The 27,046-nt window shown below is 54.2% G+C and overlaps 6 non-coding genes across 6 annotated transcripts; all 6 read right to left on the bottom strand.

Annotated features, from left to right (window-relative positions):
* Window positions 1–2,542: 2,542 nt before the first annotated feature.
* On the bottom strand, window positions 2,543–2,733 carry LOC141379371 (U2 spliceosomal RNA). The gene has a single exon (XR_012395962.1). It is a non-coding gene; the product is annotated as a U2 spliceosomal RNA (small nuclear RNA).
* A 4,335-nt stretch (window positions 2,734–7,068) lies between these two features.
* Window positions 7,069–7,259, bottom strand: LOC141379278 (U2 spliceosomal RNA). Its single transcript, XR_012395803.1, has one exon. It is a non-coding gene; the product is annotated as a U2 spliceosomal RNA (small nuclear RNA).
* A 4,335-nt stretch (window positions 7,260–11,594) lies between these two features.
* Window positions 11,595–11,785, bottom strand: LOC141379368 (U2 spliceosomal RNA). Its single transcript, XR_012395950.1, has one exon. It is a non-coding gene; the product is annotated as a U2 spliceosomal RNA (small nuclear RNA).
* Window positions 11,786–16,120: 4,335 nt separating this feature from the next.
* Window positions 16,121–16,311, bottom strand: LOC141379367 (U2 spliceosomal RNA). The gene has a single exon (XR_012395942.1). It is a non-coding gene; the product is annotated as a U2 spliceosomal RNA (small nuclear RNA).
* Window positions 16,312–20,646: 4,335 nt separating this feature from the next.
* LOC141379275 (U2 spliceosomal RNA) lies at window positions 20,647–20,837 on the bottom strand. The gene has a single exon (XR_012395799.1). It is a non-coding gene; the product is annotated as a U2 spliceosomal RNA (small nuclear RNA).
* Window positions 20,838–25,172: 4,335 nt separating this feature from the next.
* On the bottom strand, window positions 25,173–25,363 carry LOC141379366 (U2 spliceosomal RNA). Its single transcript, XR_012395922.1, has one exon. It is a non-coding gene; the product is annotated as a U2 spliceosomal RNA (small nuclear RNA).
* Between the last annotated feature and the right edge of the window lie 1,683 nt (window positions 25,364–27,046).

Raw genomic sequence — 27,046 nt, 5'->3', positions numbered from 1 at the left:
ACCCCTGGGTAAGACTTGTGGAGGGTTTCTTGAATGCCAAAACGAGCTGCCAGCAACTGGCAGGAATCAGTCACTCTTCCTGGGGCAGCTTGAGCTCTTGAAGGACCCCAAGAACAAGACCTCCAGGGCGTTTCTTCCAAGCCCAAACGAGCTGCCACAATAGGCGGGAATCAGTCACTCTTTCTGGGGCAGCTAGACCTCTGGAAGGGCCCCAAGAACAGACCTCCAGGGCGTTTCTTCCATGCCCAAACGTGCTGCCCCAACTAGCAGGAATCAGTCACCCTGTCTGGGGCAGCTTCAGCTGCCCAAGGGACCATTGGGAAGGACGTCCAGGGTGATTCTTCCATGCCCACTTGAGCCACCACAGTCAGCGGGGAAGGAGTCACTCTTTCTGGGGCAGCTTCAGCTCTAAAGGGACCCCTGGGTAAGACTTGCGGAGGGTTTCTTGAATGCCAAAACGAGCTGCCAGCAACTGGCAGGAATCAGTCACTCTTTCTGGGGCAGCTTGAGCTCTTGAAGGGCCCCAAGAACAAGACCTCCAGGGCGTTTCTTCCATGCCCAATTGAGCTGCCACAATAAGCGGGAGTCAGTCACCCTGTCTGGGGCAGCTTCAGCTCCAAAGGGACCCCTGGGTAAGACTTATGGAGGGTTTCTTGAATGCCAAAACAAGCTGCCAGCAACTGCCACAATAGGCGGGAATCAGTCACTCTTTCTGGGGCAGCTAGACCTCTTGAAGGACCCCAAGAACAAGACCTCCAGGGCGTTTCTTCCAAGCCCAAACGAGCTGCCACAATAGGCGGGAATCAGTCACTCTTTCTGGGGCAGCTAGACCTCTGGAAGGGCCCCAAGAACAGACCTCCAGGGCGTTTCTTCCATGCCCAAACGTGCTGCCCCAACTAGCAGGAATCAGTCACCCTGTCTGGGGCAGCTTCAGCTGCCCAAGGGACCATTGGGAAGGACGTCCAGGGTGATTCTTCCATGCCCACTTGAGCCACCACAGTCAGCGGGGAAGGAGTCACTCTTTCTGGGGCAGCTTCAGCTCTAAAGGGACCCCTGGGTAAGACTTGCGGAGGGTTTCTTGAATGCCAAAACGAGCTGCCAGCAACTGGCAGGAATCAGTCACTCTTTCTGGGGCAGCTTGAGCTCTTGAAGGGCCCCAAGAACAAGACCTCCAGGGCGTTTCTTCCATGCCCAATTGAGCTGCCACAATAAGCGGGAGTCAGTCACCCTGTCTGGGGCAGCTTCAGCTCCAAAGGGACCCCTGGGTAAGACTTATGGAGGGTTTCTTGAATGCCAAAACAAGCTGCCAGCAACTGCCACAATAGGCGGGAATCAGTCACTCTTTCTGGGGCAGCTAGACCTCTTGAAGGACCCCAAGAACAAGACCTCCAGGGCGTTTCTTCCAAGCCCAAACGAGCTGCCACAATAGGCGGGAATCAGTCACTCTTTCTGGGGCAGCTAGACCTCTGGAAGGGCCCCAAGAACAGACCTCCAGGGCGTTTCTTCCAAGCCCAAACGAGATGCCTCCACAAGCGGCAATCAGTCACCCTTTCTGGGGCAGCTTCGGCTACTCAAGGGACCAGTGGGAAGGACTTCCAGGGCGATTCTTCCATGCCCACTTGAGCCACCATAATCAGCAGGAATCGGTCACTCTTTCTGGGGTGTGTTTTAGCTCTCAAAAGCGCCCTGGAAGGACTTCCATGGCCACAATTAGCGGGAAACCATCACCTTTTTTAGGGTCAGACCCAGCTCTTAAGGGACCCTTCCATGGGAAGGACTTCCAGAGCCTTTCTTCCAATCCAGCTTGGCCGGAAATCAGTCACCCTTTCCCGGGGATACGCTTAAGCTCCTAAGGGCCCCCCTTTCCGGAGCGTTTTTCCTTGCCCGCACTGGCCTTGACTCTGGCTGGGTAATCTTCACCCTCTCTGGGGGCAAGCACCTGCCCTGTGGGGGACCCTGGAGGAACACCTGTTCTCCAGCAGTGCCCGGGTAGCCCAAACTTAAGCCCGGGAACATTGACTTGGTTAACCGCAGGTGCCAGCCTTGCGTGCCGCTGGTGCCCCAAAGGGGCATGTACCTCTAGGCGCGGGACGTCCCCACACGTAGGCTGGGAGTTGGGGCCCCGGCCCGGCGCTTTGGACCCTGGGTGAATGCGACAGGAGCGGGGGTTTCATGCTTTGCCATTTTTCAAATCCTCTGCACAGCTCTCTGGACCCACCATCCCCCAGGTCAGACTTGGGTCCTGATTGGGAATTATCCTCTCCACAGCTCTCTGGACCCACCATCCCCCAGGTCAGACTTAGGTCCTGATTGGGAATTTTGGATGGATTTTTTTTATTTATTTTTTTTTCCTCCCTGAGTTGCAATATGTGCATCGTGGCTCATGGACTAGAATAAGAGGATCCTGCCAAGAGGGTTGTTCATGCTCACTGTCTAAACGAGCGCATAAGACAGATACCTAATCGCAAAGAAGCGCAAGTCCCTACATTCAATCTAACGTTATGTTAAATTTCATGCAATCTAGTTCTGCTGTTCACCGCTTAATGAGTGCACCGTTCCCGGAGGTACTGCAATACCAGGTCGATGCGTGGAGTGGGTGGAGCAAGCCCCTAACCCATCTCCCAGCTGCAAAAATCAATTTAATATATAGTGCCCGGGTAGGGCACGTATCAGATATTAAACTGATAAGAACAGATACTACACTTGATCTTAGCCAAAAGGCCGAGAAGCGATACCCACAAACTGTCAGCAGTAGGAGCCGCAATCTACGCCACAAATAATACAATGTCGGCAAGCATAACAGGTACTAATTTTTAACCCTTAAACCTCCAGCACATTTGCTGACAGACAGACAGACATAACATTTTAGGCTTAACTAAGAGCCGTTGGTGACCAAAAACAAACTCCAAGCTTGAATACGGCAAAGAGACGTGACTATGGGCCGCTGGTGCCCAATGAGGGTACTTGAAAAGCCCCTGTTTGAGAGACTTTTCCGACCAAGTCAGTGTAGTTGCCATCCCCCCTTCAGAAGTCCAGACCAGGATTTTGTCTGGGCCGGCCTCGGAGATCAACCTGTCTTCCTTTACCTGCTTGAGCCTTGGGAAAAGACTTCCATGCCCGTATGAGCCACCACAGTCAGCGGGAATCAGTGACTCTTTTTTGGGGCAGCTCCAGCTCTAAAGGAACCCCTGGAAAGGACTTGCATGGCATTTCTTCCATGCCCGCGTGAGCCACCACATCAGTCACTCCTTCTGGGGCAGCTTGAGCTCTTGAAGGAGCCCAAGAAAAGACCTCCAGGGCATTTCTTCCAATCCCAAACGAGCTGCCCCAACTAGCAGGAATCAGTCACTCTTTCTGGGGCAGCCTCAGCTACTTAAGGGACCCCTGGGAAGGACCTCCAGGGTGATTCTTCCATGCCCACTTGAGCCACCACAGTCAGCGGGGAAGGAGTCACTCTTTCTGGGGCAGCTTCAGCTCTAAAGGGACCCCTGGGTAAGACTTGCGGAGGGTTTCTTGAATGCCAAAACGAGCTGCCAGCAACTGGCAGGAATCAGTCACTCTTTCTGGGGCAGCTTGAGCTCTTGAAGGACCCCAAGAAAAGACCTCCAGGGCATTTCTTCCATGCCCAAAGGAGCTGCCCCAACTAGCAGGAATCAGTCACTCTTTGTGGGGTAGCTTCAGCTACTTAAGGGACCATTGGGAAGGACCTCCAGGGTGATTCTTTCATGCCCACTTGAGCCACCACAATCAGCGGGAATCAGTCACTCTTTTTGGGGCAGCTTCAGCTCTAAAGGGAACCCTGGGAAAGACCTCCAGAGAGTTTCTTGCGTGCCCGAACGAGCTGCCAGCAATTGGCAGGAACCAGCCACTCTTTCCGGGGGCAGCTTCAGCTCTGAAGGGAACCCTGGAAAAAGACTTCCAGGGGGCTTCTTGAACGCCCACGCGAGCTGCCAGCTCCTGGCAGGGATCAGTCACTCTTTCTGGGACAGCTTGAGCTCGTGAAGTAGCCCAAGAAAAGACCTCCAGGGTGTTTCTTCCATGCCCACTTGAGCCACCACAGTCGGCGGGGAATCAGTCACTCTTTCCGGGGGCGGCTTCAGCTCAAAATGGACCCCTGGGAAAGACTTCCAGAGGGTTTCTTGAATGCCCTAACGAGCTGCCAGCAACTGGCAGGAATATGTCACTCTTTCCGGGGCAGCTTGATCTCTTGAAGGAGCCCAAGAGAATACCTCCAGGGCATTTCTTCCATGCCCAAACGAGCTGCCAGCAATTGGCAGGAATCAGTCACTCTTTCCGGGGCAGCTTGAGCTCTTGAAGGACCCCAAGAAAAGACCTCCAGGGCATTTCTTCCATGCCCAAAGGAGCTGCCCCAACTGGCAGGAATCAGTCACTCTTTCTGGGGCAGCCTCAGCTACTTAAGGGACCCCTGGGAAGGACCTCCAGGGTGATTCTTCCATGCCCACTTGAGCCACCACAGTCAGCGGGGAAGGAGTCACTCTTTCTGGGGCAGCTTCAGCTCTAAAGGGACCCCTGGGTAAGACTTGTGGAGGGTTTCTTGAATGCCAAAACGAGCTGCCAGCAACTGGCAGGAATCAGTCACTCTTTCTGGGGCAGCTTGAGCTCTTGAAGGACCCCAAGAACAAGACCTCCAGGGCGTTTCTTCCAAGCCCAAACGAGCTGCCACAATAGGCGGGAATCAGTCACTCTTTCTGGGGCAGCTAGACCTCTGGAAGGGCCCCAAGAACAGACCTCCAGGGCGTTTCTTCCATGCCCAAACGTGCTGCCCCAACTAGCAGGAATCAGTCACCCTGTCTGGGGCAGCTTCAGCTGCCCAAGGGACCATTGGGAAGGACGTCCAGGGTGATTCTTCCATGCCCACTTGAGCCACCACAGTCAGCGGGGAAGGAGTCACTCTTTCTGGGGCAGCTTCAGCTCTAAAGGGACCCCTGGGTAAGACTTGCGGAGGGTTTCTTGAATGCCAAAACGAGCTGCCAGCAACTGGCAGGAATCAGTCACTCTTTCTGGGGCAGCTTGAGCTCTTGAAGGGCCCCAAGAACAAGACCTCCAGGGCGTTTCTTCCATGCCCAATTGAGCTGCCACAATAAGCGGGAGTCAGTCACCCTGTCTGGGGCAGCTTCAGCTCCAAAGGGACCCCTGGGTAAGACTTATGGAGGGTTTCTTGAATGCCAAAACAAGCTGCCAGCAACTGCCACAATAGGCGGGAATCAGTCACTCTTTCTGGGGCAGCTAGACCTCTTGAAGGACCCCAAGAACAAGACCTCCAGGGCGTTTCTTCCAAGCCCAAACGAGCTGCCACAATAGGCGGGAATCAGTCACTCTTTCTGGGGCAGCTAGACCTCTGGAAGGGCCCCAAGAACAGACCTCCAGGGCGTTTCTTCCATGCCCAAACGTGCTGCCCCAACTAGCAGGAATCAGTCACCCTGTCTGGGGCAGCTTCAGCTGCCCAAGGGACCATTGGGAAGGACGTCCAGGGTGATTCTTCCATGCCCACTTGAGCCACCACAGTCAGCGGGGAAGGAGTCACTCTTTCTGGGGCAGCTTCAGCTCTAAAGGGACCCCTGGGTAAGACTTGCGGAGGGTTTCTTGAATGCCAAAACGAGCTGCCAGCAACTGGCAGGAATCAGTCACTCTTTCTGGGGCAGCTTGAGCTCTTGAAGGGCCCCAAGAACAAGACCTCCAGGGCGTTTCTTCCATGCCCAATTGAGCTGCCACAATAAGCGGGAGTCAGTCACCCTGTCTGGGGCAGCTTCAGCTCCAAAGGGACCCCTGGGTAAGACTTATGGAGGGTTTCTTGAATGCCAAAACAAGCTGCCAGCAACTGCCACAATAGGCGGGAATCAGTCACTCTTTCTGGGGCAGCTAGACCTCTTGAAGGACCCCAAGAACAAGACCTCCAGGGCGTTTCTTCCAAGCCCAAACGAGCTGCCACAATAGGCGGGAATCAGTCACTCTTTCTGGGGCAGCTAGACCTCTGGAAGGGCCCCAAGAACAGACCTCCAGGGCGTTTCTTCCAAGCCCAAACGAGATGCCTCCACAAGCGGCAATCAGTCACCCTTTCTGGGGCAGCTTCGGCTACTCAAGGGACCAGTGGGAAGGACTTCCAGGGCGATTCTTCCATGCCCACTTGAGCCACCATAATCAGCAGGAATCGGTCACTCTTTCTGGGGTGTGTTTTAGCTCTCAAAAGCGCCCTGGAAGGACTTCCATGGCCACAATTAGCGGGAAACCATCACCTTTTTTAGGGTCAGACCCAGCTCTTAAGGGACCCTTCCATGGGAAGGACTTCCAGAGCCTTTCTTCCAATCCAGCTTGGCCGGAAATCAGTCACCCTTTCCCGGGGATACGCTTAAGCTCCTAAGGGCCCCCCTTTCCGGAGCGTTTTTCCTTGCCCGCACTGGCCTTGACTCTGGCTGGGTAATCTTCACCCTCTCTGGGGGCAAGCACCTGCCCTGTGGGGGACCCTGGAGGAACACCTGTTCTCCAGCAGTGCCCGGGTAGCCCAAACTTAAGCCCGGGAACATTGACTTGGTTAACCGCAGGTGCCAGCCTTGCGTGCCGCTGGTGCCCCAAAGGGGCATGTACCTCTAGGCGCGGGACGTCCCCACACGTAGGCTGGGAGTTGGGGCCCCGGCCCGGCGCTTTGGACCCTGGGTGAATGCGACAGGAGCGGGGGTTTCATGCTTTGCCATTTTTCAAATCCTCTGCACAGCTCTCTGGACCCACCATCCCCCAGGTCAGACTTGGGTCCTGATTGGGAATTATCCTCTCCACAGCTCTCTGGACCCACCATCCCCCAGGTCAGACTTAGGTCCTGATTGGGAATTTTGGATGGATTTTTTTTATTTATTTTTTTTTCCTCCCTGAGTTGCAATATGTGCATCGTGGCTCATGGACTAGAATAAGAGGATCCTGCCAAGAGGGTTGTTCATGCTCACTGTCTAAACGAGCGCATAAGACAGATACCTAATCGCAAAGAAGCGCAAGTCCCTACATTCAATCTAACGTTATGTTAAATTTCATGCAATCTAGTTCTGCTGTTCACCGCTTAATGAGTGCACCGTTCCCGGAGGTACTGCAATACCAGGTCGATGCGTGGAGTGGGTGGAGCAAGCCCCTAACCCATCTCCCAGCTGCAAAAATCAATTTAATATATAGTGCCCTGGTAGGGCACGTATCAGATATTAAACTGATAAGAACAGATACTACACTTGATCTTAGCCAAAAGGCCGAGAAGCGATACCCACAAACTGTCAGCAGTAGGAGCCGCAATCTACGCCACAAATAATACAATGTCGGCAAGCATAACAGGTACTAATTTTTAACCCTTAAACCTCCAGCACATTTGCTGACAGACAGACAGACATAACATTTTAGGCTTAACTAAGAGCCGTTGGTGACCAAAAACAAACTCCAAGCTTGAATACGGCAAAGAGACGTGACTATGGGCCGCTGGTGCCCAATGAGGGTACTTGAAAAGCCCCTGTTTGAGAGACTTTTCCGACCAAGTCAGTGTAGTTGCCATCCCCCCTTCAGAAGTCCAGACCAGGATTTTGTCTGGGCCGGCCTCGGAGATCAACCTGTCTTCCTTTACCTGCTTGAGCCTTGGGAAAAGACTTCCATGCCCGTATGAGCCACCACAGTCAGCGGGAATCAGTGACTCTTTTTTGGGGCAGCTCCAGCTCTAAAGGAACCCCTGGAAAGGACTTGCATGGCATTTCTTCCATGCCCGCGTGAGCCACCACATCAGTCACTCCTTCTGGGGCAGCTTGAGCTCTTGAAGGAGCCCAAGAAAAGACCTCCAGGGCATTTCTTCCAATCCCAAACGAGCTGCCCCAACTAGCAGGAATCAGTCACTCTTTCTGGGGCAGCCTCAGCTACTTAAGGGACCCCTGGGAAGGACCTCTAGGGTGATTCTTCCATGCCCACTTGAGCCACCACAGTCAGCGGGGAAGGAGTCACTCTTTCTGGGGCAGCTTCAGCTCTAAAGGGACCCCTGGGTAAGACTTGCGGAGGGTTTCTTGAATGCCAAAACGAGCTGCCAGCAACTGGCAGGAATCAGTCACTCTTTCTGGGGCAGCTTGAGCTCTTGAAGGACCCCAAGAAAAGACCTCCAGGGCATTTCTTCCATGCCCAAAGGAGCTGCCCCAACTAGCAGGAATCAGTCACTCTTTGTGGGGTAGCTTCAGCTACTTAAGGGACCATTGGGAAGGACCTCCAGGGTGATTCTTTCATGCCCACTTGAGCCACCACAATCAGCGGGAATCAGTCACTCTTTTTGGGGCAGCTTCAGCTCTAAAGGGAACCCTGGGAAAGACCTCCAGAGAGTTTCTTGCGTGCCCGAACGAGCTGCCAGCAATTGGCAGGAACCAGCCACTCTTTCCGGGGGCAGCTTCAGCTCTGAAGGGAACCCTGGAAAAAGACTTCCAGGGGGCTTCTTGAACGCCCACGCGAGCTGCCAGCTCCTGGCAGGGATCAGTCACTCTTTCTGGGACAGCTTGAGCTCGTGAAGTAGCCCAAGAAAAGACCTCCAGGGTGTTTCTTCCATGCCCACTTGAGCCACCACAGTCGGCGGGGAATCAGTCACTCTTTCCGGGGGCGGCTTCAGCTCAAAATGGACCCCTGGGAAAGACTTCCAGAGGGTTTCTTGAATGCCCTAACGAGCTGCCAGCAACTGGCAGGAATATGTCACTCTTTCCGGGGCAGCTTGATCTCTTGAAGGAGCCCAAGAGAATACCTCCAGGGCATTTCTTCCATGCCCAAACGAGCTGCCAGCAATTGGCAGGAATCAGTCACTCTTTCCGGGGCAGCTTGAGCTCTTGAAGGACCCCAAGAAAAGACCTCCAGGGCATTTCTTCCATGCCCAAAGGAGCTGCCCCAACTGGCAGGAATCAGTCACTCTTTCTGGGGCAGCCTCAGCTACTTAAGGGACCCCTGGGAAGGACCTCCAGGGTGATTCTTCCATGCCCACTTGAGCCACCACAGTCAGCGGGGAAGGAGTCACTCTTTCTGGGGCAGCTTCAGCTCTAAAGGGACCCCTGGGTAAGACTTGTGGAGGGTTTCTTGAATGCCAAAACGAGCTGCCAGCAACTGGCAGGAATCAGTCACTCTTTCTGGGGCAGCTTGAGCTCTTGAAGGACCCCAAGAACAAGACCTCCAGGGCGTTTCTTCCAAGCCCAAACGAGCTGCCACAATAGGCGGGAATCAGTCACTCTTTCTGGGGCAGCTAGACCTCTGGAAGGGCCCCAAGAACAGACCTCCAGGGCGTTTCTTCCATGCCCAAACGTGCTGCCCCAACTAGCAGGAATCAGTCACCCTGTCTGGGGCAGCTTCAGCTGCCCAAGGGACCATTGGGAAGGACGTCCAGGGTGATTCTTCCATGCCCACTTGAGCCACCACAGTCAGCGGGGAAGGAGTCACTCTTTCTGGGGCAGCTTCAGCTCTAAAGGGACCCCTGGGTAAGACTTGCGGAGGGTTTCTTGAATGCCAAAACGAGCTGCCAGCAACTGGCAGGAATCAGTCACTCTTTCTGGGGCAGCTTGAGCTCTTGAAGGGCCCCAAGAACAAGACCTCCAGGGCGTTTCTTCCATGCCCAATTGAGCTGCCACAATAAGCGGGAGTCAGTCACCCTGTCTGGGGCAGCTTCAGCTCCAAAGGGACCCCTGGGTAAGACTTATGGAGGGTTTCTTGAATGCCAAAACAAGCTGCCAGCAACTGCCACAATAGGCGGGAATCAGTCACTCTTTCTGGGGCAGCTAGACCTCTTGAAGGACCCCAAGAACAAGACCTCCAGGGCGTTTCTTCCAAGCCCAAACGAGCTGCCACAATAGGCGGGAATCAGTCACTCTTTCTGGGGCAGCTAGACCTCTGGAAGGGCCCCAAGAACAGACCTCCAGGGCGTTTCTTCCATGCCCAAACGTGCTGCCCCAACTAGCAGGAATCAGTCACCCTGTCTGGGGCAGCTTCAGCTGCCCAAGGGACCATTGGGAAGGACGTCCAGGGTGATTCTTCCATGCCCACTTGAGCCACCACAGTCAGCGGGGAAGGAGTCACTCTTTCTGGGGCAGCTTCAGCTCTAAAGGGACCCCTGGGTAAGACTTGCGGAGGGTTTCTTGAATGCCAAAACGAGCTGCCAGCAACTGGCAGGAATCAGTCACTCTTTCTGGGGCAGCTTGAGCTCTTGAAGGGCCCCAAGAACAAGACCTCCAGGGCGTTTCTTCCATGCCCAATTGAGCTGCCACAATAAGCGGGAGTCAGTCACCCTGTCTGGGGCAGCTTCAGCTCCAAAGGGACCCCTGGGTAAGACTTATGGAGGGTTTCTTGAATGCCAAAACAAGCTGCCAGCAACTGCCACAATAGGCGGGAATCAGTCACTCTTTCTGGGGCAGCTAGACCTCTTGAAGGACCCCAAGAACAAGACCTCCAGGGCGTTTCTTCCAAGCCCAAACGAGCTGCCACAATAGGCGGGAATCAGTCACTCTTTCTGGGGCAGCTAGACCTCTGGAAGGGCCCCAAGAACAGACCTCCAGGGCGTTTCTTCCAAGCCCAAACGAGATGCCTCCACAAGCGGCAATCAGTCACCCTTTCTGGGGCAGCTTCGGCTACTCAAGGGACCAGTGGGAAGGACTTCCAGGGCGATTCTTCCATGCCCACTTGAGCCACCATAATCAGCAGGAATCGGTCACTCTTTCTGGGGTGTGTTTTAGCTCTCAAAAGCGCCCTGGAAGGACTTCCATGGCCACAATTAGCGGGAAACCATCACCTTTTTTAGGGTCAGACCCAGCTCTTAAGGGACCCTTCCATGGGAAGGACTTCCAGAGCCTTTCTTCCAATCCAGCTTGGCCGGAAATCAGTCACCCTTTCCCGGGGATACGCTTAAGCTCCTAAGGGCCCCCCTTTCCGGAGCGTTTTTCCTTGCCCGCACTGGCCTTGACTCTGGCTGGGTAATCTTCACCCTCTCTGGGGGCAAGCACCTGCCCTGTGGGGGACCCTGGAGGAACACCTGTTCTCCAGCAGTGCCCGGGTAGCCCAAACTTAAGCCCGGGAACATTGACTTGGTTAACCGCAGGTGCCAGCCTTGCGTGCCGCTGGTGCCCCAAAGGGGCATGTACCTCTAGGCGCGGGACGTCCCCACACGTAGGCTGGGAGTTGGGGCCCCGGCCCGGCGCTTTGGACCCTGGGTGAATGCGACAGGAGCGGGGGTTTCATGCTTTGCCATTTTTCAAATCCTCTGCACAGCTCTCTGGACCCACCATCCCCCAGGTCAGACTTGGGTCCTGATTGGGAATTATCCTCTCCACAGCTCTCTGGACCCACCATCCCCCAGGTCAGACTTAGGTCCTGATTGGGAATTTTGGATGGATTTTTTTTATTTATTTTTTTTTCCTCCCTGAGTTGCAATATGTGCATCGTGGCTCATGGACTAGAATAAGAGGATCCTGCCAAGAGGGTTGTTCATGCTCACTGTCTAAACGAGCGCATAAGACAGATACCTAATCGCAAAGAAGCGCAAGTCCCTACATTCAATCTAACGTTATGTTAAATTTCATGCAATCTAGTTCTGCTGTTCACCGCTTAATGAGTGCACCGTTCCCGGAGGTACTGCAATACCAGGTCGATGCGTGGAGTGGGTGGAGCAAGCCCCTAACCCATCTCCCAGCTGCAAAAATCAATTTAATATATAGTGCCCGGGTAGGGCACGTATCAGATATTAAACTGATAAGAACAGATACTACACTTGATCTTAGCCAAAAGGCCGAGAAGCGATACCCACAAACTGTCAGCAGTAGGAGCCGCAATCTACGCCACAAATAATACAATGTCGGCAAGCATAACAGGTACTAATTTTTAACCCTTAAACCTCCAGCACATTTGCTGACAGACAGACAGACATAACATTTTAGGCTTAACTAAGAGCCGTTGGTGACCAAAAACAAACTCCAAGCTTGAATACGGCAAAGAGACGTGACTATGGGCCGCTGGTGCCCAATGAGGGTACTTGAAAAGCCCCTGTTTGAGAGACTTTTCCGACCAAGTCAGTGTAGTTGCCATCCCCCCTTCAGAAGTCCAGACCAGGATTTTGTCTGGGCCGGCCTCGGAGATCAACCTGTCTTCCTTTACCTGCTTGAGCCTTGGGAAAAGACTTCCATGCCCGTATGAGCCACCACAGTCAGCGGGAATCAGTGACTCTTTTTTGGGGCAGCTCCAGCTCTAAAGGAACCCCTGGAAAGGACTTGCATGGCATTTCTTCCATGCCCGCGTGAGCCACCACATCAGTCACTCCTTCTGGGGCAGCTTGAGCTCTTGAAGGAGCCCAAGAAAAGACCTCCAGGGCATTTCTTCCAATCCCAAACGAGCTGCCCCAACTAGCAGGAATCAGTCACTCTTTCTGGGGCAGCCTCAGCTACTTAAGGGACCCCTGGGAAGGACCTCCAGGGTGATTCTTCCATGCCCACTTGAGCCACCACAGTCAGCGGGGAAGGAGTCACTCTTTCTGGGGCAGCTTCAGCTCTAAAGGGACCCCTGGGTAAGACTTGCGGAGGGTTTCTTGAATGCCAAAACGAGCTGCCAGCAACTGGCAGGAATCAGTCACTCTTTCTGGGGCAGCTTGAGCTCTTGAAGGACCCCAAGAAAAGACCTCCAGGGCATTTCTTCCATGCCCAAAGGAGCTGCCCCAACTAGCAGGAATCAGTCACTCTTTGTGGGGTAGCTTCAGCTACTTAAGGGACCATTGGGAAGGACCTCCAGGGTGATTCTTTCATGCCCACTTGAGCCACCACAATCAGCGGGAATCAGTCACTCTTTTTGGGGCAGCTTCAGCTCTAAAGGGAACCCTGGGAAAGACCTCCAGAGAGTTTCTTGCGTGCCCGAACGAGCTGCCAGCAATTGGCAGGAACCAGCCACTCTTTCCGGGGGCAGCTTCAGCTCTGAAGGGAACCCTGGAAAAAGACTTCCAGGGGGCTTCTTGAACGCCCACGCGAGCTGCCAGCTCCTGGCAGGGATCAGTCACTCTTTCTGGGACAGCTTGAGCTCGTGAAGTAGCCCAAGAAAAGACCTCCAGGGTGTTTCTTCCATGCCCACTTGAGCCACCACAGTCGGCGGGGAATCAGTCACTCTTTCCGGGGGCGGCTTCAGCTCAAAATGGACCCCTGGGAAAGACTTCCAGAGGGTTTCTTGAATGCCCTAACGAGCTGCCAGCAACTGGCAGGAATATGTCACTCTTTCCGGGGCAGCTTGATCTCTTGAAGGAGCCCAAGAGAATACCTCCAGGGCATTTCTTCCATGCCCAAACGAGCTGCCAGCAATTGGCAGGAATCAGTCACTCTTTCCGGGGCAGCTTGAGCTCTTGAAGGACCCCAAGAAAAGACCTCCAGGGCATTTCTTCCATGCCCAAAGGAGCTGCCCCAACTGGCAGGAATCAGTCACTCTTTCTGGGGCAGCCTCAGCTACTTAAGGGACCCCTGGGAAGGACCTCCAGGGTGATTCTTCCATGCCCACTTGAGCCACCACAGTCAGCGGGGAAGGAGTCACTCTTTCTGGGGCAGCTTCAGCTCTAAAGGGACCCCTGGGTAAGACTTGTGGAGGGTTTCTTGAATGCCAAAACGAGCTGCCAGCAACTGGCAGGAATCAGTCACTCTTYCTGGGGCAGCTTGAGCTCTTGAAGGACCCCAAGAACAAGACCTCCAGGGCGTTTCTTCCAAGCCCAAACGAGCTGCCACAATAGGCGGGAATCAGTCACTCTTTCTGGGGCAGCTAGACCTCTGGAAGGGCCCCAAGAACAGACCTCCAGGGCGTTTCTTCCATGCCCAAACGTGCTGCCCCAACTAGCAGGAATCAGTCACCCTGTCTGGGGCAGCTTCAGCTGCCCAAGGGACCATTGGGAAGGACGTCCAGGGTGATTCTTCCATGCCCACTTGAGCCACCACAGTCAGCGGGGAAGGAGTCACTCTTTCTGGGGCAGCTTCAGCTCTAAAGGGACCCCTGGGTAAGACTTGCGGAGGGTTTCTTGAATGCCAAAACGAGCTGCCAGCAACTGGCAGGAATCAGTCACTCTTTCTGGGGCAGCTTGAGCTCTTGAAGGGCCCCAAGAACAAGACCTCCAGGGCGTTTCTTCCATGCCCAATTGAGCTGCCACAATAAGCGGGAGTCAGTCACCCTGTCTGGGGCAGCTTCAGCTCCAAAGGGACCCCTGGGTAAGACTTATGGAGGGTTTCTTGAATGCCAAAACAAGCTGCCAGCAACTGCCACAATAGGCGGGAATCAGTCACTCTTTCTGGGGCAGCTAGACCTCTTGAAGGACCCCAAGAACAAGACCTCCAGGGCGTTTCTTCCAAGCCCAAACGAGCTGCCACAATAGGCGGGAATCAGTCACTCTTTCTGGGGCAGCTAGACCTCTGGAAGGGCCCCAAGAACAGACCTCCAGGGCGTTTCTTCCATGCCCAAACGTGCTGCCCCAACTAGCAGGAATCAGTCACCCTGTCTGGGGCAGCTTCAGCTGCCCAAGGGACCATTGGGAAGGACGTCCAGGGTGATTCTTCCATGCCCACTTGAGCCACCACAGTCAGCGGGGAAGGAGTCACTCTTTCTGGGGCAGCTTCAGCTCTAAAGGGACCCCTGGGTAAGACTTGCGGAGGGTTTCTTGAATGCCAAAACGAGCTGCCAGCAACTGGCAGGAATCAGTCACTCTTTCTGGGGCAGCTTGAGCTCTTGAAGGGCCCCAAGAACAAGACCTCCAGGGCGTTTCTTCCATGCCCAATTGAGCTGCCACAATAAGCGGGAGTCAGTCACCCTGTCTGGGGCAGCTTCAGCTCCAAAGGGACCCCTGGGTAAGACTTATGGAGGGTTTCTTGAATGCCAAAACAAGCTGCCAGCAACTGCCACAATAGGCGGGAATCAGTCACTCTTTCTGGGGCAGCTAGACCTCTTGAAGGACCCCAAGAACAAGACCTCCAGGGCGTTTCTTCCAAGCCCAAACGAGCTGCCACAATAGGCGGGAATCAGTCACTCTTTCTGGGGCAGCTAGACCTCTGGAAGGGCCCCAAGAACAGACCTCCAGGGCGTTTCTTCCAAGCCCAAACGAGATGCCTCCACAAGCGGCAATCAGTCACCCTTTCTGGGGCAGCTTCGGCTACTCAAGGGACCAGTGGGAAGGACTTCCAGGGCGATTCTTCCATGCCCACTTGAGCCACCATAATCAGCAGGAATCGGTCACTCTTTCTGGGGTGTGTTTTAGCTCTCAAAAGCGCCCTGGAAGGACTTCCATGGCCACAATTAGCGGGAAACCATCACCTTTTTTAGGGTCAGACCCAGCTCTTAAGGGACCCTTCCATGGGAAGGACTTCCAGAGCCTTTCTTCCAATCCAGCTTGGCCGGAAATCAGTCACCCTTTCCCGGGGATACGCTTAAGCTCCTAAGGGCCCCCCTTTCCGGAGCGTTTTTCCTTGCCCGCACTGGCCTTGACTCTGGCTGGGTAATCTTCACCCTCTCTGGGGGCAAGCACCTGCCCTGTGGGGGACCCTGGAGGAACACCTGTTCTCCAGCAGTGCCCGGGTAGCCCAAACTTAAGCCCGGGAACATTGACTTGGTTAACCGCAGGTGCCAGCCTTGCGTGCCGCTGGTGCCCCAAAGGGGCATGTACCTCTAGGCGCGGGACGTCCCCACACGTAGGCTGGGAGTTGGGGCCCCGGCCCGGCGCTTTGGACCCTGGGTGAATGCGACAGGAGCGGGGGTTTCATGCTTTGCCATTTTTCAAATCCTCTGCACAGCTCTCTGGACCCACCATCCCCCAGGTCAGACTTGGGTCCTGATTGGGAATTATCCTCTCCACAGCTCTCTGGACCCACCATCCCCCAGGTCAGACTTAGGTCCTGATTGGGAATTTTGGATGGATTTTTTTTATTTATTTTTTTTTCCTCCCTGAGTTGCAATATGTGCATCGTGGCTCATGGACTAGAATAAGAGGATCCTGCCAAGAGGGTTGTTCATGCTCACTGTCTAAACGAGCGCATAAGACAGATACCTAATCGCAAAGAAGCGCAAGTCCCTACATTCAATCTAACGTTATGTTAAATTTCATGCAATCTAGTTCTGCTGTTCACCGCTTAATGAGTGCACCGTTCCCGGAGGTACTGCAATACCAGGTCGATGCGTGGAGTGGGTGGAGCAAGCCCCTAACCCATCTCCCAGCTGCAAAAATCAATTTAATATATAGTGCCCGGGTAGGGCACGTATCAGATATTAAACTGATAAGAACAGATACTACACTTGATCTTAGCCAAAAGGCCGAGAAGCGATACCCACAAACTGTCAGCAGTAGGAGCCGCAATCTACGCCACAAATAATACAATGTCGGCAAGCATAACAGGTACTAATTTTTAACCCTTAAACCTCCAGCACATTTGCTGACAGACAGACAGACATAACATTTTAGGCTTAACTAAGAGCCGTTGGTGACCAAAAACAAACTCCAAGCTTGAATACGGCAAAGAGACGTGACTATGGGCCGCTGGTGCCCAATGAGGGTACTTGAAAAGCCCCTGTTTGAGAGACTTTTCCGACCAAGTCAGTGTAGTTGCCATCCCCCCTTCAGAAGTCCAGACCAGGATTTTGTCTGGGCCGGCCTCGGAGATCAACCTGTCTTCCTTTACCTGCTTGAGCCTTGGGAAAAGACTTCCATGCCCGTATGAGCCACCACAGTCAGCGGGAATCAGTGACTCTTTTTTGGGGCAGCTCCAGCTCTAAAGGAACCCCTGGAAAGGACTTGCATGGCATTTCTTCCATGCCCGCGTGAGCCACCACATCAGTCACTCCTTCTGGGGCAGCTTGAGCTCTTGAAGGAGCCCAAGAAAAGACCTCCAGGGCATTTCTTCCAATCCCAAACGAGCTGCCCCAACTAGCAGGAATCAGTCACTCTTTCTGGGGCAGCCTCAGCTACTTAAGGGACCCCTGGGAAGGACCTCCAGGGTGATTCTTCCATGCCCACTTGAGCCACCACAGTCAGCGGGGAAGGAGTCACTCTTTCTGGGGCAGCTTCAGCTCTAAAGGGACCCCTGGGTAAGACTTGCGGAGGGTTTCTTGAATGCCAAAACGAGCTGCCAGCAACTGGCAGGAATCAGTCACTCTTTCTGGGGCAGCTTGAGCTCTTGAAGGACCCCAAGAAAAGACCTCCAGGGCATTTCTTCCATGCCCAAAGGAGCTGCCCCAACTAGCAGGAATCAGTCACTCTTTGTGGGGTAGCTTCAGCTACTTAAGGGACCATTGGGAAGGACCTCCAGGGTGATTCTTTCATGCCCACTTGAGCCACCACAATCAGCGGGAATCAGTCACTCTTTTTGGGGCAGCTTCAGCTCTAAAGGGAACCCTGGGAAAGACCTCCAGAGAGTTTCTTGCGTGCCCGAACGAGCTGCCAGCAATTGGCAGGAACCAGCCACTCTTTCCGGGGGCAGCTTCAGCTCTGAAGGGAACCCTGGAAAAAGACTTCCAGGGGGCTTCTTGAACGCCCACGCGAGCTGCCAGCTCCTGGCAGGGATCAGTCACTCTTTCTGGGACAGCTTGAGCTCGTGAAGTAGCCCAAGAAAAGACCTCCAGGGTGTTTCTTCCATGCCCACTTGAGCCACCACAGTCGGCGGGGAATCAGTCACTCTTTCCGGGGGCGGCTTCAGCTCAAAATGGACCCCTGGGAAAGACTTCCAGAGGGTTTCTTGAATGCCCTAACGAGCTGCCAGCAACTGGCAGGAATATGTCACTCTTTCCGGGGCAGCTTGATCTCTTGAAGGAGCCCAAGAGAATACCTCCAGGGCATTTCTTCCATGCCCAAACGAGCTGCCAGCAATTGGCAGGAATCAGTCACTCTTTCCGGGGCAGCTTGAGCTCTTGAAGGACCCCAAGAAAAGACCTCCAGGGCATTTCTTCCATGCCCAAAGGAGCTGCCCCAACTGGCAGGAATCAGTCACTCTTTCTGGGGCAGCCTCAGCTACTTAAGGGACCCCTGGGAAGGACCTCCAGGGTGATTCTTCCATGCCCACTTGAGCCACCACAGTCAGCGGGGAAGGAGTCACTCTTTCTGGGGCAGCTTCAGCTCTAAAGGGACCCCTGGGTAAGACTTGTGGAGGGTTTCTTGAATGCCAAAACGAGCTGCCAGCAACTGGCAGGAATCAGTCACTCTTTCTGGGGCAGCTTGAGCTCTTGAAGGACCCCAAGAACAAGACCTCCAGGGCGTTTCTTCCAAGCCCAAACGAGCTGCCACAATAGGCGGGAATCAGTCACTCTTTCTGGGGCAGCTAGACCTCTGGAAGGGCCCCAAGAACAGACCTCCAGGGCGTTTCTTCCATGCCCAAACGTGCTGCCCCAACTAGCAGGAATCAGTCACCCTGTCTGGGGCAGCTTCAGCTGCCCAAGGGACCATTGGGAAGGACGTCCAGGGTGATTCTTCCATGCCCACTTGAGCCACCACAGTCAGCGGGGAAGGAGTCACTCTTTCTGGGGCAGCTTCAGCTCTAAAGGGACCCCTGGGTAAGACTTGCGGAGGGTTTCTTGAATGCCAAAACGAGCTGCCAGCAACTGGCAGGAATCAGTCACTCTTTCTGGGGCAGCTTGAGCTCTTGAAGGGCCCCAAGAACARGACCTCCAGGGCGTTTCTTCCATGCCCAATTGAGCTGCCACAATAAGCGGGAGTCAGTCACCCTGTCTGGGGCAGCTTCAGCTCCAAAGGGACCCCTGGGTAAGACTTATGGAGGGTTTCTTGAATGCCAAAACAAGCTGCCAGCAACTGCCACAATAGGCGGGAATCAGTCACTCTTTCTGGGGCAGCTAGACCTCTTGAAGGACCCCAAGAACAAGACCTCCAGGGCGTTTCTTCCAAGCCCAAACGAGCTGCCACAATAGGCGGGAATCAGTCACTCTTTCTGGGGCAGCTAGACCTCTGGAAGGGCCCCAAGAACAGACCTCCAGGGCGTTTCTTCCATGCCCAAACGTGCTGCCCCAACTAGCAGGAATCAGTCACCCTGTCTGGGGCAGCTTCAGCTGCCCAAGGGACCATTGGGAAGGACGTCCAGGGTGATTCTTCCATGCCCACTTGAGCCACCACAGTCAGCGGGGAAGGAGTCACTCTTTCTGGGGCAGCTTCAGCTCTAAAGGGACCCCTGGGTAAGACTTGCGGAGGGTTTCTTGAATGCCAAAACGAGCTGCCAGCAACTGGCAGGAATCAGTCACTCTTTCTGGGGCAGCTTGAGCTCTTGAAGGGCCCCAAGAACAAGACCTCCAGGGCGTTTCTTCCATGCCCAATTGAGCTGCCACAATAAGCGGGAGTCAGTCACCCTGTCTGGGGCAGCTTCAGCTCCAAAGGGACCCCTGGGTAAGACTTATGGAGGGTTTCTTGAATGCCAAAACAAGCTGCCAGCAACTGCCACAATAGGCGGGAATCAGTCACTCTTTCTGGGGCAGCTAGACCTCTTGAAGGACCCCAAGAACAAGACCTCCAGGGCGTTTCTTCCAAGCCCAAACGAGCTGCCACAATAGGCGGGAATCAGTCACTCTTTCTGGGGCAGCTAGACCTCTGGAAGGGCCCCAAGAACAGACCTCCAGGGCGTTTCTTCCAAGCCCAAACGAGATGCCTCCACAAGCGGCAATCAGTCACCCTTTCTGGGGCAGCTTCGGCTACTCAAGGGACCAGTGGGAAGGACTTCCAGGGCGATTCTTCCATGCCCACTTGAGCCACCATAATCAGCAGGAATCGGTCACTCTTTCTGGGGTGTGTTTTAGCTCTCAAAAGCGCCCTGGAAGGACTTCCATGGCCACAATTAGCGGGAAACCATCACCTTTTTTAGGGTCAGACCCAGCTCTTAAGGGACCCTTCCATGGGAAGGACTTCCAGAGCCTTTCTTCCAATCCAGCTTGGCCGGAAATCAGTCACCCTTTCCCGGGGATACGCTTAAGCTCCTAAGGGCCCCCCTTTCCGGAGCGTTTTTCCTTGCCCGCACTGGCCTTGACTCTGGCTGGGTAATCTTCACCCTCTCTGGGGGCAAGCACCTGCCCTGTGGGGGACCCTGGAGGAACACCTGTTCTCCAGCAGTGCCCGGGTAGCCCAAACTTAAGCCCGGGAACATTGACTTGGTTAACCGCAGGTGCCAGCCTTGCGTGCCGCTGGTGCCCCAAAGGGGCATGTACCTCTAGGCGCGGGACGTCCCCACACGTAGGCTGGGAGTTGGGGCCCCGGCCCGGCGCTTTGGACCCTGGGTGAATGCGACAGGAGCGGGGGTTTCATGCTTTGCCATTTTTCAAATCCTCTGCACAGCTCTCTGGACCCACCATCCCCCAGGTCAGACTTGGGTCCTGATTGGGAATTATCCTCTCCACAGCTCTCTGGACCCACCATCCCCCAGGTCAGACTTAGGTCCTGATTGGGAATTTTGGATGGATTTTTTTTATTTATTTTTTTTTCCTCCCTGAGTTGCAATATGTGCATCGTGGCTCATGGACTAGAATAAGAGGATCCTGCCAAGAGGGTTGTTCATGCTCACTGTCTAAACGAGCGCATAAGACAGATACCTAATCGCAAAGAAGCGCAAGTCCCTACATTCAATCTAACGTTATGTTAAATTTCATGCAATCTAGTTCTGCTGTTCACCGCTTAATGAGTGCACCGTTCCCGGAGGTACTGCAATACCAGGTCGATGCGTGGAGTGGGTGGAGCAAGCCCCTAACCCATCTCCCAGCTGCAAAAATCAATTTAATATATAGTGCCCTGGTAGGGCACGTATCAGATATTAAACTGATAAGAACAGATACTACACTTGATCTTAGCCAAAAGGCCGAGAAGCGATACCCACAAACTGTCAGCAGTAGGAGCCGCAATCTACGCCACAAATAATACAATGTCGGCAAGCATAACAGGTACTAATTTTTAACCCTTAAACCTCCAGCACATTTGCTGACAGACAGACAGACATAACATTTTAGGCTTAACTAAGAGCCGTTGGTGACCAAAAACAAACTCCAAGCTTGAATACGGCAAAGAGACGTGACTATGGGCCGCTGGTGCCCAATGAGGGTACTTGAAAAGCCCCTGTTTGAGAGACTTTTCCGACCAAGTCAGTGTAGTTGCCATCCCCCCTTCAGAAGTCCAGACCAGGATTTTGTCTGGGCCGGCCTCGGAGATCAACCTGTCTTCCTTTACCTGCTTGAGCCTTGGGAAAAGACTTCCATGCCCGTATGAGCCACCACAGTCAGCGGGAATCAGTGACTCTTTTTTGGGGCAGCTCCAGCTCTAAAGGAACCCCTGGAAAGGACTTGCATGGCATTTCTTCCATGCCCGCGTGAGCCACCACATCAGTCACTCCTTCTGGGGCAGCTTGAGCTCTTGAAGGAGCCCAAGAAAAGACCTCCAGGGCATTTCTTCCAATCCCAAACGAGCTGCCCCAACTAGCAGGAATCAGTCACTCTTTCTGGGGCAGCCTCAGCTACTTAAGGGACCCCTGGGAAGGACCTCCAGGGTGATTCTTCCATGCCCACTTGAGCCACCACAGTCAGCGGGGAAGGAGTCACTCTTTCTGGGGCAGCTTCAGCTCTAAAGGGACCCCTGGGTAAGACTTGCGGAGGGTTTCTTGAATGCCAAAACGAGCTGCCAGCAACTGGCAGGAATCAGTCACTCTTTCTGGGGCAGCTTGAGCTCTTGAAGGACCCCAAGAAAAGACCTCCAGGGCATTTCTTCCATGCCCAAAGGAGCTGCCCCAACTAGCAGGAATCAGTCACTCTTTGTGGGGTAGCTTCAGCTACTTAAGGGACCATTGGGAAGGACCTCCAGGGTGATTCTTTCATGCCCACTTGAGCCACCACAATCAGCGGGAATCAGTCACTCTTTTTGGGGCAGCTTCAGCTCTAAAGGGAACCCTGGGAAAGACCTCCAGAGAGTTTCTTGCGTGCCCGAACGAGCTGCCAGCAATTGGCAGGAACCAGCCACTCTTTCCGGGGGCAGCTTCAGCTCTGAAGGGAACCCTGGAAAAAGACTTCCAGGGGGCTTCTTGAACGCCCACGCGAGCTGCCAGCTCCTGGCAGGGATCAGTCACTCTTTCTGGGACAGCTTGAGCTCGTGAAGTAGCCCAAGAAAAGACCTCCAGGGTGTTTCTTCCATGCCCACTTGAGCCACCACAGTCGGCGGGGAATCAGTCACTCTTTCCGGGGGCGGCTTCAGCTCAAAATGGACCCCTGGGAAAGACTTCCAGAGGGTTTCTTGAATGCCCTAACGAGCTGCCAGCAACTGGCAGGAATATGTCACTCTTTCCGGGGCAGCTTGATCTCTTGAAGGAGCCCAAGAGAATACCTCCAGGGCATTTCTTCCATGCCCAAACGAGCTGCCAGCAATTGGCAGGAATCAGTCACTCTTTCCGGGGCAGCTTGAGCTCTTGAAGGACCCCAAGAAAAGACCTCCAGGGCATTTCTTCCATGCCCAAAGGAGCTGCCCCAACTGGCAGGAATCAGTCACTCTTTCTGGGGCAGCCTCAGCTACTTAAGGGACCCCTGGGAAGGACCTCCAGGGTGATTCTTCCATGCCCACTTGAGCCACCACAGTCAGCGGGGAAGGAGTCACTCTTTCTGGGGCAGCTTCAGCTCTAAAGGGACCCCTGGGTAAGACTTGTGGAGGGTTTCTTGAATGCCAAAACGAGCTGCCAGCAACTGGCAGGAATCAGTCACTCTTTCTGGGGCAGCTTGAGCTCTTGAAGGACCCCAAGAACAAGACCTCCAGGGCGTTTCTTCCAAGCCCAAACGAGCTGCCACAATAGGCGGGAATCAGTCACTCTTTCTGGGGCAGCTAGACCTCTGGAAGGGCCCCAAGAACAGACCTCCAGGGCGTTTCTTCCATGCCCAAACGTGCTGCCCCAACTAGCAGGAATCAGTCACCCTGTCTGGGGCAGCTTCAGCTGCCCAAGGGACCATTGGGAAGGACGTCCAGGGTGATTCTTCCATGCCCACTTGAGCCACCACAGTCAGCGGGGAAGGAGTCACTCTTTCTGGGGCAGCTTCAGCTCTAAAGGGACCCCTGGGTAAGACTTGCGGAGGGTTTCTTGAATGCCAAAACGAGCTGCCAGCAACTGGCAGGAATCAGTCACTCTTTCTGGGGCAGCTTGAGCTCTTGAAGGGCCCCAAGAACAAGACCTCCAGGGCGTTTCTTCCATGCCCAATTGAGCTGCCACAATAAGCGGGAGTCAGTCACCCTGTCTGGGGCAGCTTCAGCTCCAAAGGGACCCCTGGGTAAGACTTATGGAGGGTTTCTTGAATGCCAAAACAAGCTGCCAGCAACTGCCACAATAGGCGGGAATCAGTCACTCTTTCTGGGGCAGCTAGACCTCTTGAAGGACCCCAAGAACAAGACCTCCAGGGCGTTTCTTCCAAGCCCAAACGAGCTGCCACAATAGGCGGGAATCAGTCACTCTTTCTGGGGCAGCTAGACCTCTGGAAGGGCCCCAAGAACAGACCTCCAGGGCGTTTCTTCCATGCCCAAACGTGCTGCCCCAACTAGCAGGAATCAGTCACCCTGTCTGGGGCAGCTTCAGCTGCCCAAGGGACCATTGGGAAGGACGTCCAGGGTGATTCTTCCATGCCCACTTGAGCCACCACAGTCAGCGGGGAAGGAGTCACTCTTTCTGGGGCAGCTTCAGCTCTAAAGGGACCCCTGGGTAAGACTTGCGGAGGGTTTCTTGAATGCCAAAACGAGCTGCCAGCAACTGGCAGGAATCAGTCACTCTTTCTGGGGCAGCTTGAGCTCTTGAAGGGCCCCAAGAACAAGACCTCCAGGGCGTTTCTTCCATGCCCAATTGAGCTGCCACAATAAGCGGGAGTCAGTCACCCTGTCTGGGGCAGCTTCAGCTCCAAAGGGACCCCTGGGTAAGACTTATGGAGGGTTTCTTGAATGCCAAAACAAGCTGCCAGCAACTGCCACAATAGGCGGGAATCAGTCACTCTTTCTGGGGCAGCTAGACCTCTTGAAGGACCCCAAGAACAAGACCTCCAGGGCGTTTCTTCCAAGCCCAAACGAGCTGCCACAATAGGCGGGAATCAGTCACTCTTTCTGGGGCAGCTAGACCTCTGGAAGGGCCCCAAGAACAGACCTCCAGGGCGTTTCTTCCAAGCCCAAACGAGATGCCTCCACAAGCGGCAATCAGTCACCCTTTCTGGGGCAGCTTCGGCTACTCAAGGGACCAGTGGGAAGGACTTCCAGGGCGATTCTTCCATGCCCACTTGAGCCACCATAATCAGCAGGAATCGGTCACTCTTTCTGGGGTGTGTTTTAGCTCTCAAAAGCGCCCTGGAAGGACTTCCATGGCCACAATTAGCGGGAAACCATCACCTTTTTTAGGGTCAGACCCAGCTCTTAAGGGACCCTTCCATGGGAAGGACTTCCAGAGCCTTTCTTCCAATCCAGCTTGGCCGGAAATCAGTCACCCTTTCCCGGGGATACGCTTAAGCTCCTAAGGGCCCCCCTTTCCGGAGCGTTTTTCCTTGCCCGCACTGGCCTTGACTCTGGCTGGGTAATCTTCACCCTCTCTGGGGGCAAGCACCTGCCCTGTGGGGGACCCTGGAGGAACACCTGTTCTCCAGCAGTGCCCGGGTAGCCCAAACTTAAGCCCGGGAACATTGACTTGGTTAACCGCAGGTGCCAGCCTTGCGTGCCGCTGGTGCCCCAAAGGGGCATGTACCTCTAGGCGCGGGACGTCCCCACACGTAGGCTGGGAGTTGGGGCCCCGGCCCGGCGCTTTGGACCCTGGGTGAATGCGACAGGAGCGGGGGTTTCATGCTTTGCCATTTTTCAAATCCTCTGCACAGCTCTCTGGACCCACCATCCCCCAGGTCAGACTTGGGTCCTGATTGGGAATTATCCTCTCCACAGCTCTCTGGACCCACCATCCCCCAGGTCAGACTTAGGTCCTGATTGGGAATTTTGGATGGATTTTTTTTATTTATTTTTTTTTCCTCCCTGAGTTGCAATATGTGCATCGTGGCTCATGGACTAGAATAAGAGGATCCTGCCAAGAGGGTTGTTCATGCTCACTGTCTAAACGAGCGCATAAGACAGATACCTAATCGCAAAGAAGCGCAAGTCCCTACATTCAATCTAACGTTATGTTAAATTTCATGCAATCTAGTTCTGCTGTTCACCGCTTAATGAGTGCACCGTTCCCGGAGGTACTGCAATACCAGGTCGATGCGTGGAGTGGGTGGAGCAAGCCCCTAACCCATCTCCCAGCTGCAAAAATCAATTTAATATATAGTGCCCGGGTAGGGCACGTATCAGATATTAAACTGATAAGAACAGATACTACACTTGATCTTAGCCAAAAGGCCGAGAAGCGATACCCACAAACTGTCAGCAGTAGGAGCCGCAATCTACGCCACAAATAATACAATGTCGGCAAGCATAACAGGTACTAATTTTTAACCCTTAAACCTCCAGCACATTTGCTGACAGACAGACAGACATAACATTTTAGGCTTAACTAAGAGCCGTTGGTGACCAAAAACAAACTCCAAGCTTGAATACGGCAAAGAGACGTGACTATGGGCCGCTGGTGCCCAATGAGGGTACTTGAAAAGCCCCTGTTTGAGAGACTTTTCCGACCAAGTCAGTGTAGTTGCCATCCCCCCTTCAGAAGTCCAGACCAGGATTTTGTCTGGGCCGGCCTCGGAGATCAACCTGTCTTCCTTTACCTGCTTGAGCCTTGGGAAAAGACTTCCATGCCCGTATGAGCCACCACAGTCAGCGGGAATCAGTGACTCTTTTTTGGGGCAGCTCCAGCTCTAAAGGAACCCCTGGAAAGGACTTGCATGGCATTTCTTCCATGCCCGCGTGAGCCACCACATCAGTCACTCCTTCTGGGGCAGCTTGAGCTCTTGAAGGAGCCCAAGAAAAGACCTCCAGGGCATTTCTTCCAATCCCAAACGAGCTGCCCCAACTAGCAGGAATCAGTCACTCTTTCTGGGGCAGCCTCAGCTACTTAAGGGACCCCTGGGAAGGACCTCCAGGGTGATTCTTCCATGCCCACTTGAGCCACCACAGTCAGCGGGGAAGGAGTCACTCTTTCTGGGGCAGCTTCAGCTCTAAAGGGACCCCTGGGTAAGACTTGCGGAGGGTTTCTTGAATGCCAAAACGAGCTGCCAGCAACTGGCAGGAATCAGTCACTCTTTCTGGGGCAGCTTGAGCTCTTGAAGGACCCCAAGAAAAGACCTCCAGGGCATTTCTTCCATGCCCAAAGGAGCTGCCCCAACTAGCAGGAATCAGTCACTCTTTGTGGGGTAGCTTCAGCTACTTAAGGGACCATTGGGAAGGACCTCCAGGGTGATTCTTTCATGCCCACTTGAGCCACCACAATCAGCGGGAATCAGTCACTCTTTTTGGGGCAGCTTCAGCTCTAAAGGGAACCCTGGGAAAGACCTCCAGAGAGTTTCTTGCGTGCCCGAACGAGCTGCCAGCAATTGGCAGGAACCAGCCACTCTTTCCGGGGGCAGCTTCAGCTCTGAAGGGAACCCTGGAAAAAGACTTCCAGGGGGCTTCTTGAACGCCCACGCGAGCTGCCAGCTCCTGGCAGGGATCAGTCACTCTTTCTGGGACAGCTTGAGCTCGTGAAGTAGCCCAAGAAAAGACCTCCAGGGTGTTTCTTCCATGCCCACTTGAGCCACCACAGTCGGCGGGGAATCAGTCACTCTTTCCGGGGGCGGCTTCAGCTCAAAATGGACCCCTGGGAAAGACTTCCAGAGGGTTTCTTGAATGCCCTAACGAGCTGCCAGCAACTGGCAGGAATATGTCACTCTTTCCGGGGCAGCTTGATCTCTTGAAGGAGCCCAAGAGAATACCTCCAGGGCATTTCTTCCATGCCCAAACGAGCTGCCAGCAATTGGCAGGAATCAGTCACTCTTTCCGGGGCAGCTTGAGCTCTTGAAGGACCCCAAGAAAAGACCTCCAGGGCATTTCTTCCATGCCCAAAGGAGCTGCCCCAACTGGCAGGAATCAGTCACTCTTTCTGGGGCAGCCTCAGCTACT

Source organism: Danio rerio, chromosome 2 (genome assembly GCF_049306965.1).
Source record: "Danio rerio strain Tuebingen ecotype United States chromosome 2, GRCz12tu, whole genome shotgun sequence".
Lineage (NCBI taxonomy): Eukaryota > Metazoa > Chordata > Actinopteri > Cypriniformes > Danionidae > Danio > Danio rerio.
This window is presented reverse-complemented; position numbering and strand designations above follow the sequence as displayed.